The 11,203-nt window shown below is 37.6% G+C and overlaps 1 pseudogene; it reads left to right on the top strand.

The window, feature by feature from the left end:
• The first annotated feature begins 258 nt into the window (after window positions 1-258).
• Window positions 259-463, top strand: LOC121482260 (annotated as a pseudogene).
• The last annotated feature ends 10,740 nt before the right edge of the window (window positions 464-11,203 follow it).

Here is an 11,203-nt window from a genome sequence, read left to right as displayed (position 1 = left end):
CTTAAATGTTGATGCAAATATATATATTTTTTATACTGCTTTGGAATACAGCGTAGAAGTTTTGTAAAATATTAAATGTCTACCATATAACACATCTACTCCACTCCTAGGTATTTACCCAAGAAGAGTTAAAACTTACACCCAAAGACTTGTGCATGAATGATCATAACACCTTTAGCCAGAATACTTCAAAACCATAAACATCTCAACCTTTAGGGAGCCAGGAAGGAAGGGTTTGGCCCTGGTAAATGCAGTGTAATGTGGTTCGAGATTCTTCCCGGGATCGACATCATGGCTGTCTGCTTGGTCATCCCTGGCATAGCCAGGACGCATATCCACAGGTTCAGTAAAGGGGACAAGTAAAAAGGGTTGCCCAATATTGAAATCAGCGTAATTTGATGGAAAGGAATAGGCACATCTCTGGAGTTAATATGAGTCAAAGGGTTTGGAGAATATTGATTAAGGAAGCACTTTTCTGATTAATGAAAAATAACTTGGTTATGTCCATCTACCCTTTCTATGTTATGCAGTGTTTTAATTTAGTATATAATAAAAACAAAACAAGACAAAAAACTAAAAATATCCCAAAGGTAGAAAAACAGGTAAAGGGAAAAATAAAATGTTCCACAGCCATTTAATTAAATAATACTCAGCAATACAATGAAGTAAGTACTGATATGTGCAACATGAATGAATCTCAAGATCATTATGCTAAGTAAAGGAAGCCTGATTTTTGTTCTCAGTTTTCTGAGAACATATCTTAAGATTAGATTCACTTAAGACTCAAAAACAGCAAACTAACCAGAAATGATAAAAAGGTAACAAATGGTTACCGGGAGACAAGGGTAAAGGAAGAGATAAATTGCAAAGAGGCAGAAGGAAACTCTGTGGGGTTTTAGGAACATTACACATCCAGAATTCACAGGTACATGAACAGGTCAAAACTCATCACACTGGAGAAATTAAATATGTGCAGTTTATTCTTTATAAATTACAGCTCAACAAATATTTTGTTGAGTAAAAGGCAAAAAAAATTCTCCTTGGGGAAAAAATCGATTGGATAACTTACATTTTAAGAGAAATTTACTATTTATCAAATACATATATATTTGAGAGAGAGGGAGGGAGAGAGAGAATCCCAAGCAGACCCGATACTGTGCGCGGAGCCTTGATTTGGAGCTGGATCCACCACCCTGACTGAGATCATGACCTGAGCAGAAACCAAGAGTCCAACATTTAACTGACTGAGCGACCAAGGTGTCCCTATAAAATACACTTTAACATACGGTCATAGGCTCTACCTTACCAAGTTGAAAAAATGAATTGAGTAGGTTCTGCCTCACTTTTTTTTAATATGAAAAATTTAAGGCTTGGGGAAGTAAGAGATCTTCCCACTATACATATAAACCAAGTGGCTGAGATGTGGTTTGAATTCAGTTCACTGTTCTTTCCATTTCACAATGCTCCCTAATGAAGTAGGTCTTTATTAAGCAATAGATGAAAAAATTCTACTTCCCAACATGATTCTAATTAGTACCTGTACAAATTTTACCTACATCACAATGTGGGAAAATCCTTATCTACATTACTAGGATCCCAGGTCTGTCTACTTAGTTGAAACATGTTCTTCTTGATTTCCAGCATTCTAAAATGTCAAAACTGGCAAAAACACATATATATTCTGCAAATCTTTAATTATTGATAATATATGCTCTCCTGATCAATTTATTCTCCTGCATATATCAAAAAACAAATTGTAGAACAGTGCACATTATAAAATATTATTTTTGTAAATAAAGTGTGTGAAAAAAATTTAAAAGCCACCCAAGTGTCCCATTCATGGGTAAACAGAAAAACAAAATGTGGTATGTACTACATACAATGGAATATTATTCAGCCTTAAAAAGTAAAGAAATCATACCACATGATACAACTTGGATGAACCTGGAGAATATTATACAAAGTGAAATAAGCCCATTACTAAAAGACAAATACTGCATGATTTCACTTAAATAAGTATCTGAAGTAGTCTAATTCATAAAAACAGGAAAAATGGTATTTAGGAGGGCATTGGGGAGGTGTAGAAGGGGAAGCTACTGTCTCATGGATATAGAGTTTGAATATTGAAAAAGTTCTGGCAATTGTTTGCACAAAAATGTAAATGAACTTAGTACTGAACTGTACATTTGGAAACTGTTAAGATTGAAATTTTATTTTATGCTTTTACACACAATAAAAATAAATATGAAATTCATGTTTAAAAATTAATGTTCAAGATAAAAATGAAAAGTTAGAACACATTCTGTGAAGGTATACCCATGAGTACTACCTCTTTCTCCTCTGTAAAGCTTTCTACTTCTTTAACAATTTTAGTAATTCGTGTTTTGAGTAATTATGTCCGTGAAGACTTCAGATTAAAAGCATGGACTTATACATGACTTCTATATAACTCTGAAAATCTCCTCAATATTTATGGTTATATTCCCTTTATCATTTTTACTTTATGGATTTTCCTCCTTTCTTACTTTTATTAGGCTAGGATTTTCTCCCCCACACACACACTCACCTTTTTTTTTTTTGTCTTTTTAAAGAAAATGTATTTAGGGATTAGTAGAATTCACTGGTTCTCTGTTTCCTAGCTCGTTTCCTAGTGCAAATCTGTTCTTAATCTTCTGTTTCGTCATGTTTTGCTTATATTTATGTTGTTGTAACTGGAAGCTGAAGATTTACTGAAACAAACTTTGTAAAGCTATGACGTTTCCTCTGATTAAAGCTCAGCTATACAACTTAGATAAAGGCACAATATATTCTTATGATGGTTATTTTTTCAAGTATTGTGAACTGTGGCTTTTGATTTCCTCTTCAGACCAAGAATTGTTAGAGGTTTGTATTTTCTAAGTATGTGGAAATAAGAAAGGTTTCCATTTGCTAGGTCTATTATTAATTGCACATATTACAGAATGGCATACCACAAATGCTTTATAGAACTGAGGTTTACATCGTGGCCAATATGATTCTATTTCTTTAATGTTCCATGGGCACTACAAAATAAGATACAGTTCTTTCAAATAAAGAATTTTATATGAATTATCTTTAATAAGAAAAATAATCAGACCCTCTATATTGCTTCATACATTGTGTATTTTTACAAGATGTTAAACTCCCCCTTTCCCATGGGCATACTGTCAGTTTCTCCTTCTATCTGACAGTATTCAATTATCATTTTCAAATGGATCTTATTTTGTGCATAAAGGTTTACAAATATTATATTTTTATTATACTTTCTTTTTTTAATTCCTTACCAGGACTGTCAAAGCAAAGAGAAATGGTGGACATGTTCTAGGCCAGCGATGTCCAATATGCTGGCTATTAAACACTTGAGCAGATGTGGCTACTAAGCGCTTGAAATGTAGCTATTATTACTGAGGAATAGAGTTTTTAAATTAAACTTTATTTTCATTAGATTAAATTTAAATTCAAACAGCCATATGTAGCTAGTAACTACACTATTAGACCAAGGCTAAATTAATAATACATGAATGGCCTTATCTTAGGAAGGAGTTCTCATTAGATTCTACTTTGTTGATTAATAATATGCTTTCGTTGTGCTCTTTGCTTTCATTTCCTGATATGTCATCCCTCTTTCACCTTTTTGTTTTAAAAAAAGATTTTATTTATTTATTCATGAGAGACACAGAGAGAGATGCAGAGACATGGCAGAGGGAGAAGCAGGCTCCACGCAGGGAGCCCAACATGGGACTCGATCCCGGGTCTCCAAGATCACACCCCGTACTGAAGGCAGCGCTAAACCGCTAACAGGGCTGCCCCCTTTCACCTTTTAGAATTACTTTTACACGTGTCTTTCAGAAACTACAGATGTATTTTTTTTCCTAATTCACTCTGGGAATTTGTCTTGTAATAGAAATGTTCAACTCAAACATTCATTGGCATTGCTTGGTCTTACTTATGTTGTTGTATTTGAATTATGCTTTCTTCCTATTTCCTTTTTTTTTTTTTTTGAAATATGGCTTATCTTTGATTTTTTCCTACTTTAGTAATTTGGAAAGTATACTTTCTGCTTTTAATTCTCCATGTGGTTACCCTTAAATTTAAAATACATGAATCTAGGGCCCCTGGGTGGCTCAGCAGTTGAGCGTCTGCCTTTGGCTCAGGGCGTGATCCCAGAGTCCTGGGATCAAGTCCCACTGCATGGAGCCTGCTTCTCCTTCTGCCTATGTTTCTGTCTCGGTCTCTCTCTCTCTCTCATGAATAAATAAAATCTTTAAAAATTAATTAATTAATTAATCTATTAATTAAAATAAAATAAAATACATCAATCTATGGGGTGCCTGGGTGGTCACTCAGTTAAGTGTCCGACTCTTGATTTCAGCTCAGGTCATGATCTCAAGGCTGTGAGGTGGCGCCCCCACTGTACTGGGTGTAGTGCCTGATAGCGTTCTCTCTCTCCCTCTGCCCCTTCCTCCCTCAAAAAAATCAATAATCTATGGATCTCCTGGAAACAGTATCTAATAATTCCTCCTGCACTTTCCTACCCTATCCCGATCTCCCAGGTAATGGGGGCATAGTATAATATTGTAGATGAAATTCTTTATTTTCAATGTTTGAAACAAAATTATCTATTTTTTAATCTATTCTTTTAAAGATCATTATTATCTGTTTTTTATAAACTCATCTATAACATCATTTAAATAATTATATGTTTAAGTGAACTCATGTATACATGCATGCATCAATTTATACTGAAGTCCACATTCTTAAGACCTTTATTTTTCGGATCCCTGGGGGGTGCAGCGGTTTAGCACCTGCCTTTGGCCCAGGGCGCGATCCTGAAGATGCGGGATCGAATCCCACATCGGGCTCCCGGTGCATGGAGCCTGCTTCTCCCTCTGCCTATGTCTCTGCCTCTCTCTCTCTCTCTCTCTCTCTGTGACTATCATAAATAAATTTAAAAAATAAAATTAAATTAAAGAAGACCTTTATTTTTTCATTATTTTCCAGCTGCTTTGCTTATCTCAGTTGCCCCCGCTCCTTTCCCACAAATTCTACATGGGGTATGTTTTTTGAGCTATCATATTTCTTAAGGTATCTTTTTGTTATATTGTCTGGGTAGAGAACGCCTTGGACAAAATATTTTTCTATCGAATTGTATATGATGCTCTATTGCCTTATTGCATTTAATATTATACCAAAATGCCCAAATTTTATAATTTTTTTAAATTTTGAGGTAACTTGTTTATTTCTGGTTTTTTGTTTCTCTTTTTTGACTGGGTGTTTGAATTTTTTTCTTACAATTCAGAACATTCGTCAATTTTTTTTTTAAATTTTACTTATCTTTGAGAGAGCGAGAGTGCTAGTGAGTAGGGAAGGAGCAGAGGGAGAAGAACAAGCAGACACCTCCCCTGAATACATAGCCTGAGGTGGGACTGGATCCTAGGACCCTGAGATCTAGACCTGAGCAAGACCAAGAGTCTGACACTTAACTGACTGAGCCACCCAGACGCCCCTACCAGGACTATTTAGAGGTCAGTCACATTTTAGTTTGACTGGTACCTGGTGATCCATTCCAGCCTGCAGTCTCAGCTATTTCTCCAATGCAGAAATGTTTTCTTATATTATTACTTCTAATGCACTTATTCTTGCCTCCTAAGATACATAAATTAGCCACACAGTGGCTCTTCATACAATGACCCATTATATTATTGATTTTCTCATTCTTTGTATCTCCTTGGTCTTTTTCTCTGCATCCTAGGAAAGCTTAGGTTTGAACCCCAAAGTGATTTTATTTTCCACATTCTCAAACCTGAACACTATTGCGGATTTATTTATTATAAGCTAGTATAATTTGGTCTTTGGTGGTTGGCTGTTTTGATCTACTAAACGAGTAATTTCTTATGGTTTAAAGCAATACAAGAATAGTAACTGCAACATAAATGGTGATGGCAAAAAAAACTGGAAATACAACGAATGTCCATTAATATGGAAATGACCGAATCAAGTTTGATACACTCATATCATAAGCTACTAGAGAACTGTGGAAATCTTACCAACTTCACCAGGTATTAATTAATGAATAAAAGATAAAGAAAAATATATAACATGATAATTAATTTTATAAAATATTGACCAAACAAAACCTGTGTGTCTGAATCAGAGGAAGTAAATGTAGAGAAATGTACACAATGATATACACCAGGCTATTAATTTTGGGTATATGGGGGAGTGTAATGAGAAGAGAAGAGGGGAGACCAAAGTCCCTCAAAAAGTACCCTGAACAATAATGCAAGCATTTAGACTCTGATGCCGTCTATGGAAAGGAACATACGTATATACACATAATGAACCACACAAAAGTATGATCATCCTAAAGTGGTTATCTCAAGGGGGGTAGGAGGGTTAGATGCTTTAACTTTCTTCCTCCATCACACACACACACACACACACACACACACACACACACACACACATATTTACTCTCTAAGGAACTTTGACTTTGGGACGCCTGGGTCGCTCAGCAGTTGAGCATCTGCCTTGTGCCCAGGGTGTGATCCTGGAGTATCAGGATCAAGTCCCACATCAGGCTCCCTGCATGAAGCTTCCTTCTCCCTGTGCCTGTGTCTCTACCTCTCTCTTTCTCTGTGTCTCTCGTGAATAAATAAATAAAATCTTTTTAAAAAAAAAATAATAAAAGGAACTCTGACTTTGCTTCCTCTATTTTGTGAAACTTGCTCAGATAGCCAGACTCAGACAAGCACCCCCTAAGAAGAATGGTCTCTACATCAGAGAGTCTTGCTAATAAGTTCCCTTTTAGACCTGGCTCTTCTAAATTCGGGACAGATTATGAGATCTAGGATTTTTACCATTTCTTGTGAGGTTGAGATTCTACCTTTATTTTAAATTTTAAATCAGTCCTTCCAAAATATCCCTATTTCTTAAACTCAGTGTCGTTTACTTCTTTATTTCTAAGGTTCATTTATTTCAAGTCCACCTTACCTATCTAGAATCCTAGCATCCATTTTGCCTTTCTAGGCAGTAATTCTTGGGATTCTGGCTGCAAAGATGTTGAGTATTCCATTTCACAGGACCAGAAACAACCAAACCAATCTCAATACCCTGAGATTGCCAAGACCCTTGAACCACATTGAAACTAGTAACAATGCTTTAAAAGCCTCTACTCATTTTTAATACAGGCCCGCCCTTGAGCCCTTAGCCATCACACCCTCCCACCCCCCATCAGTGTTTTATGGAAGCTAAATTAAATGCTGTTTTCAAACTCTTAATTGTAAAGCATTACTTTCAATTTTCATAATGACTGAGACCAAATTTAGTTTCTGGGCATTGCTTAGGCTGTCCCTAGTTGGAGAGAGGCGAGGACTGTTTAAACCTATAATCTTAGTTTCAATCCACTCTCTATAATTTTGTAGAATGATGGCTCTGACAAGAAAATGCCTAGAAAGACACCAACCTCAGGGTCTCACAACTCTGCAAAAGCCTCATGTTGACAGATTTTGAAAAAAGGGCCCCTAGGGGCAAGTTTCCATATGAATCAGACACCCTCCGGTTTGGCCCCAGCTTTTTCAAATGTGGGCTAACTTGCACTATTTAACCCTTACCTTTCACCTCACTGGCATTGGTCTCCCAAACACAGGACACCCGACAAGCAAAGGAACACTTTGTCCAAGTTCAACTTCACCTGCACAGTACAGCTCTGTTGTCTAATGAGCTCCAAAATGGGAGTGTTAGAGTGAGAATCTTTCCGGAAGTAAACCACAGGAACTCTACATAGTTAGGATCACTTCAGATCACTTCAAGCCAAATTGGCCATCAAAAGATACTGCTTGAACAATATTCTTGCCTCAGCAGAGGTAGGAATTACAAAGGAAGAACAAAGAGGTAAGGTGAACCACATTGCAAAGAAAGGAAGTGAATAGCAAAGAACTAAAAACCTCTCCTTCTCCCAACCCCACATAAAAATCTGTCCTCACGGACCTGCCAGGATTCTTAACATTCTCATCATAGGAATTACACTTTTAGGTTAAAGATAATTGAATATACTTGTTAAATTTTAACTGGGTTACCCAGAAAAGGTAACTCAAAACCATTACAAAAACCCTTCGGCTTCTAAAGGAACTTGTTTGCTATATTAAGTAAATTTCTAGAAAAACCTAGTAACAAAACATAATTTGTAAAATGTTTTATAACATACACATTGATATTTTATATGTTTATAACACACAAATGACATAAGAAGGAAATATTATCCTTTTTTGTTAAGAAAATTGAGACTCAAAGAGGTAAGGTGACTCCATCCAGCTAGCAATTGACATCTGCACTAAGAGTGGGTCAAAGGACAGAGAAAATTTGAGAGAAGGGATCTGGAAAGATCTTGAACACTGAGGTGCAGGCTAGGGTGAGGCCCCAGGTTGGGGGCACCAGAGTAACCAGAGAACACAGAATGGATGAGCTTCAACTCAGGTTGAAAGGGAGGTGAATATGTAGACAAAGACGACAATCTTTTCCCACTCCAGAACTTTGCAAGAAGGTTGGTTCTATCAGTGGCCTTAGAGCATGCAGACCCACATTTGAGGATCTTTCTAAACCACAGCATAGCATTGGGTCTGCCAGAATCCAAATATAAAATAAAGTAATACAAATCTACTGAGAAGTAAACAACCGGGTTCTGGTACAGGCTCCACTAATTACTAGCTGCATGACCATTTGTGTATTTTTCCATCAATTTCTTTGAACACTGGCAAAAAAAGAGTGGCCATAGAGAATTAAAAACAGGACTTGTGACAGGAAGACTGAGTCTTCAAGATTCAACAAAGCATTCACTATATGCCATGCACTGATCTAGCCTCTGGGGATATTGACATGAACATGACAGGTAAGACCCCTGCGTTAATATTTAATTTGCATTCTAGTGGCAGTGAAGAAAGATGATAATTAAGCAAATAAGCAAACAATATGAATGATACGAAGTAATGACATGTGCTATGCAGAAAATAGATTGAGTTCTAAATACAAAAATGTGCAGGAAGTGTCTTTTCTTCTGCCATTCCATCTCCTGTCCTTTAAAAAAAAAAAGTGCTAATACCTCAGGCCAAGACTACAGCACAGATTTGCTGTAGTGATCAAATGAAAGAATGGATTCAAAAGCTCATTGTGTATTGCAAACTGTTTACATAATCCTTACCAGAAAGGAAGGAAAATCTTCTGACCACTTCACTGCTGGGAGCAAGCAAAGAAATTCTGTTGTTTCCAAAGACAAGATATAAAGGGGTATGCTCAACAACCACGTATAAAAGAATACCAATCAATACAGACCACAGCATTGTCCTCAGTGGTAACCAGAAATGAGGGTTAGAGGAAAATGAATCAAGACTCAAGCTAAATCAGACAAAATTCTCATTTCATATATTTGGGTGTTTTTTTAATTGTTCATAATATGCATTTATTCCTCAACTTACAAACAGCATGTGATTTGTCCTTCAAAAGTTAATTACAATTGGCAAAAGCTTTTCTCAGATACTTCTCTCAGGTCCAACAGAGGGGTAGATGTTAGCTCTAGATTAAAACATGCACTCAAAACGAGGAGGGGATGACCTTAACTTGCCATAACATTCCACTGTTACATTATTGTATAAACTTCCAAGCTGGCTGTTTTTCCAGATGCTCTAGCCTGAAGGATGTAACAGCTCAAAGCTTTATATTTACACATTCTCGGAAAAAAGTTTACGTTTCATTCATAGATTCTCTGGGCCCCTGCAACACCATAGCACCTTCAGTCATGGCCCCTGGAGTAGTGTCCTGGAGTTGGAGGCTGCCTCCTGAGGCCTGGGTTGGTAGACCATGAAGCGGATTCCTGCCTTTAAGCATCATTTTGCCAGTACCCGCCCTTTACTCTCATAGGCCACCACATTTTTGGTCCCGTAAAGGTGCTGAAACCACAATCTAGCCACTGCAATGCTTAACAAGCACCTCTACACGATGCTGAGTCTCACAACTCAGGGGAGGGCCATACTGTCCCCCAAAGCTGCTCTTTCCTGGCTACAGCTAAGGGCTCCAGATTGAGGGGGTTCTGGTCGGTGAACGCTGAATCAAAAGCTTCTTTTTCCAGAGGGTCCACTTCAGGTTTCACCACTGGCTTGGAACTGATTGAAAAACACTATGACCCCACACCTGGGATTCCTGTGAACTGCCACTCCCAGAACCATGCTTGCCAGCTGCAGCCAGATGAACCCCACCAATTTAGGCTTTTTGCTGGACTTCGTAGGACATGAAGTGGACTCAAAGCCAACAAATCAAGAGGCCAAAACCCTCTTGATTTCATTAAAGCAAATTCATATTATGCAAACACTAAAACTGAGTACTGTATACCATTGGTGGGAACACAGAACTGAGCATAGGTAAAAGGACACCCACTCAAGAGAGTCTAGGTGTATGAGGGAAGTTGGCATTAAAGGCACATGCTCTGGAAGTAAAGTTATAACCCACAGTTCAGGAGAGAGAGAGGGAGGGAGGGAACATCAAAAACAAACTCTCAGGCCTACTTTGCCAGGACAATACTAGTCAGCAGCTTAGCAACCTACTAGAAGACTAGTTATTTAAGTTTTACTTCTCTCATTTCTACAAGTAACCTCCTATAACAGTGGTTCTCAACTTTGGTTGCATGTTACAGTCACCTGGTATATTTTTAAAGAAGTTGATGCCAACATCCACTCTCAGAGACTTGAATTTCATTAGCCTGTAGCATGATCAAGGTGATATTTTTATAGGCTACCCAGGGGATTCTAATGTGCAACCAGACTGAGAACAAATGAGTCTACAACTGATTTGAATGCCCACCAAAAAGATAGGAATAGCATTTCTCACTACTTGCATTCGATCAGCCCTTCCAAGTACTAGTAGAATCCAACAGATCAAAAGTCAGAAGATATAAAACCAGGAGCATTTAGTATACACACATCACAGAAGGCCCTCAACCTCTGTCGTCTGCTCCTCTGTGACTCACTCCACCCCACAGAGTTTATAGCTTTCTCAAAATGTGCATCCCATGTGTCACAAGTGTCTAGGAGACAAATATAGTATTTCTCCACCCAAGAGCAGAGAATGTGGCTTACCTGCCCTATCTCTCACTAAATCCAACAGAGATCCCATGCAGGAGGCACTTTCAGAGTCTGTG

This window comes from Vulpes lagopus, chromosome X, assembly GCF_018345385.1.
Source record: "Vulpes lagopus strain Blue_001 chromosome X, ASM1834538v1, whole genome shotgun sequence".
In the NCBI taxonomy this organism is placed as follows: Eukaryota; Metazoa; Chordata; class Mammalia; order Carnivora; family Canidae; genus Vulpes; species Vulpes lagopus.
The sequence above is the reverse complement of the archived record's forward strand: the minus strand, read 5'-3'. Positions and strand labels throughout refer to the sequence as shown.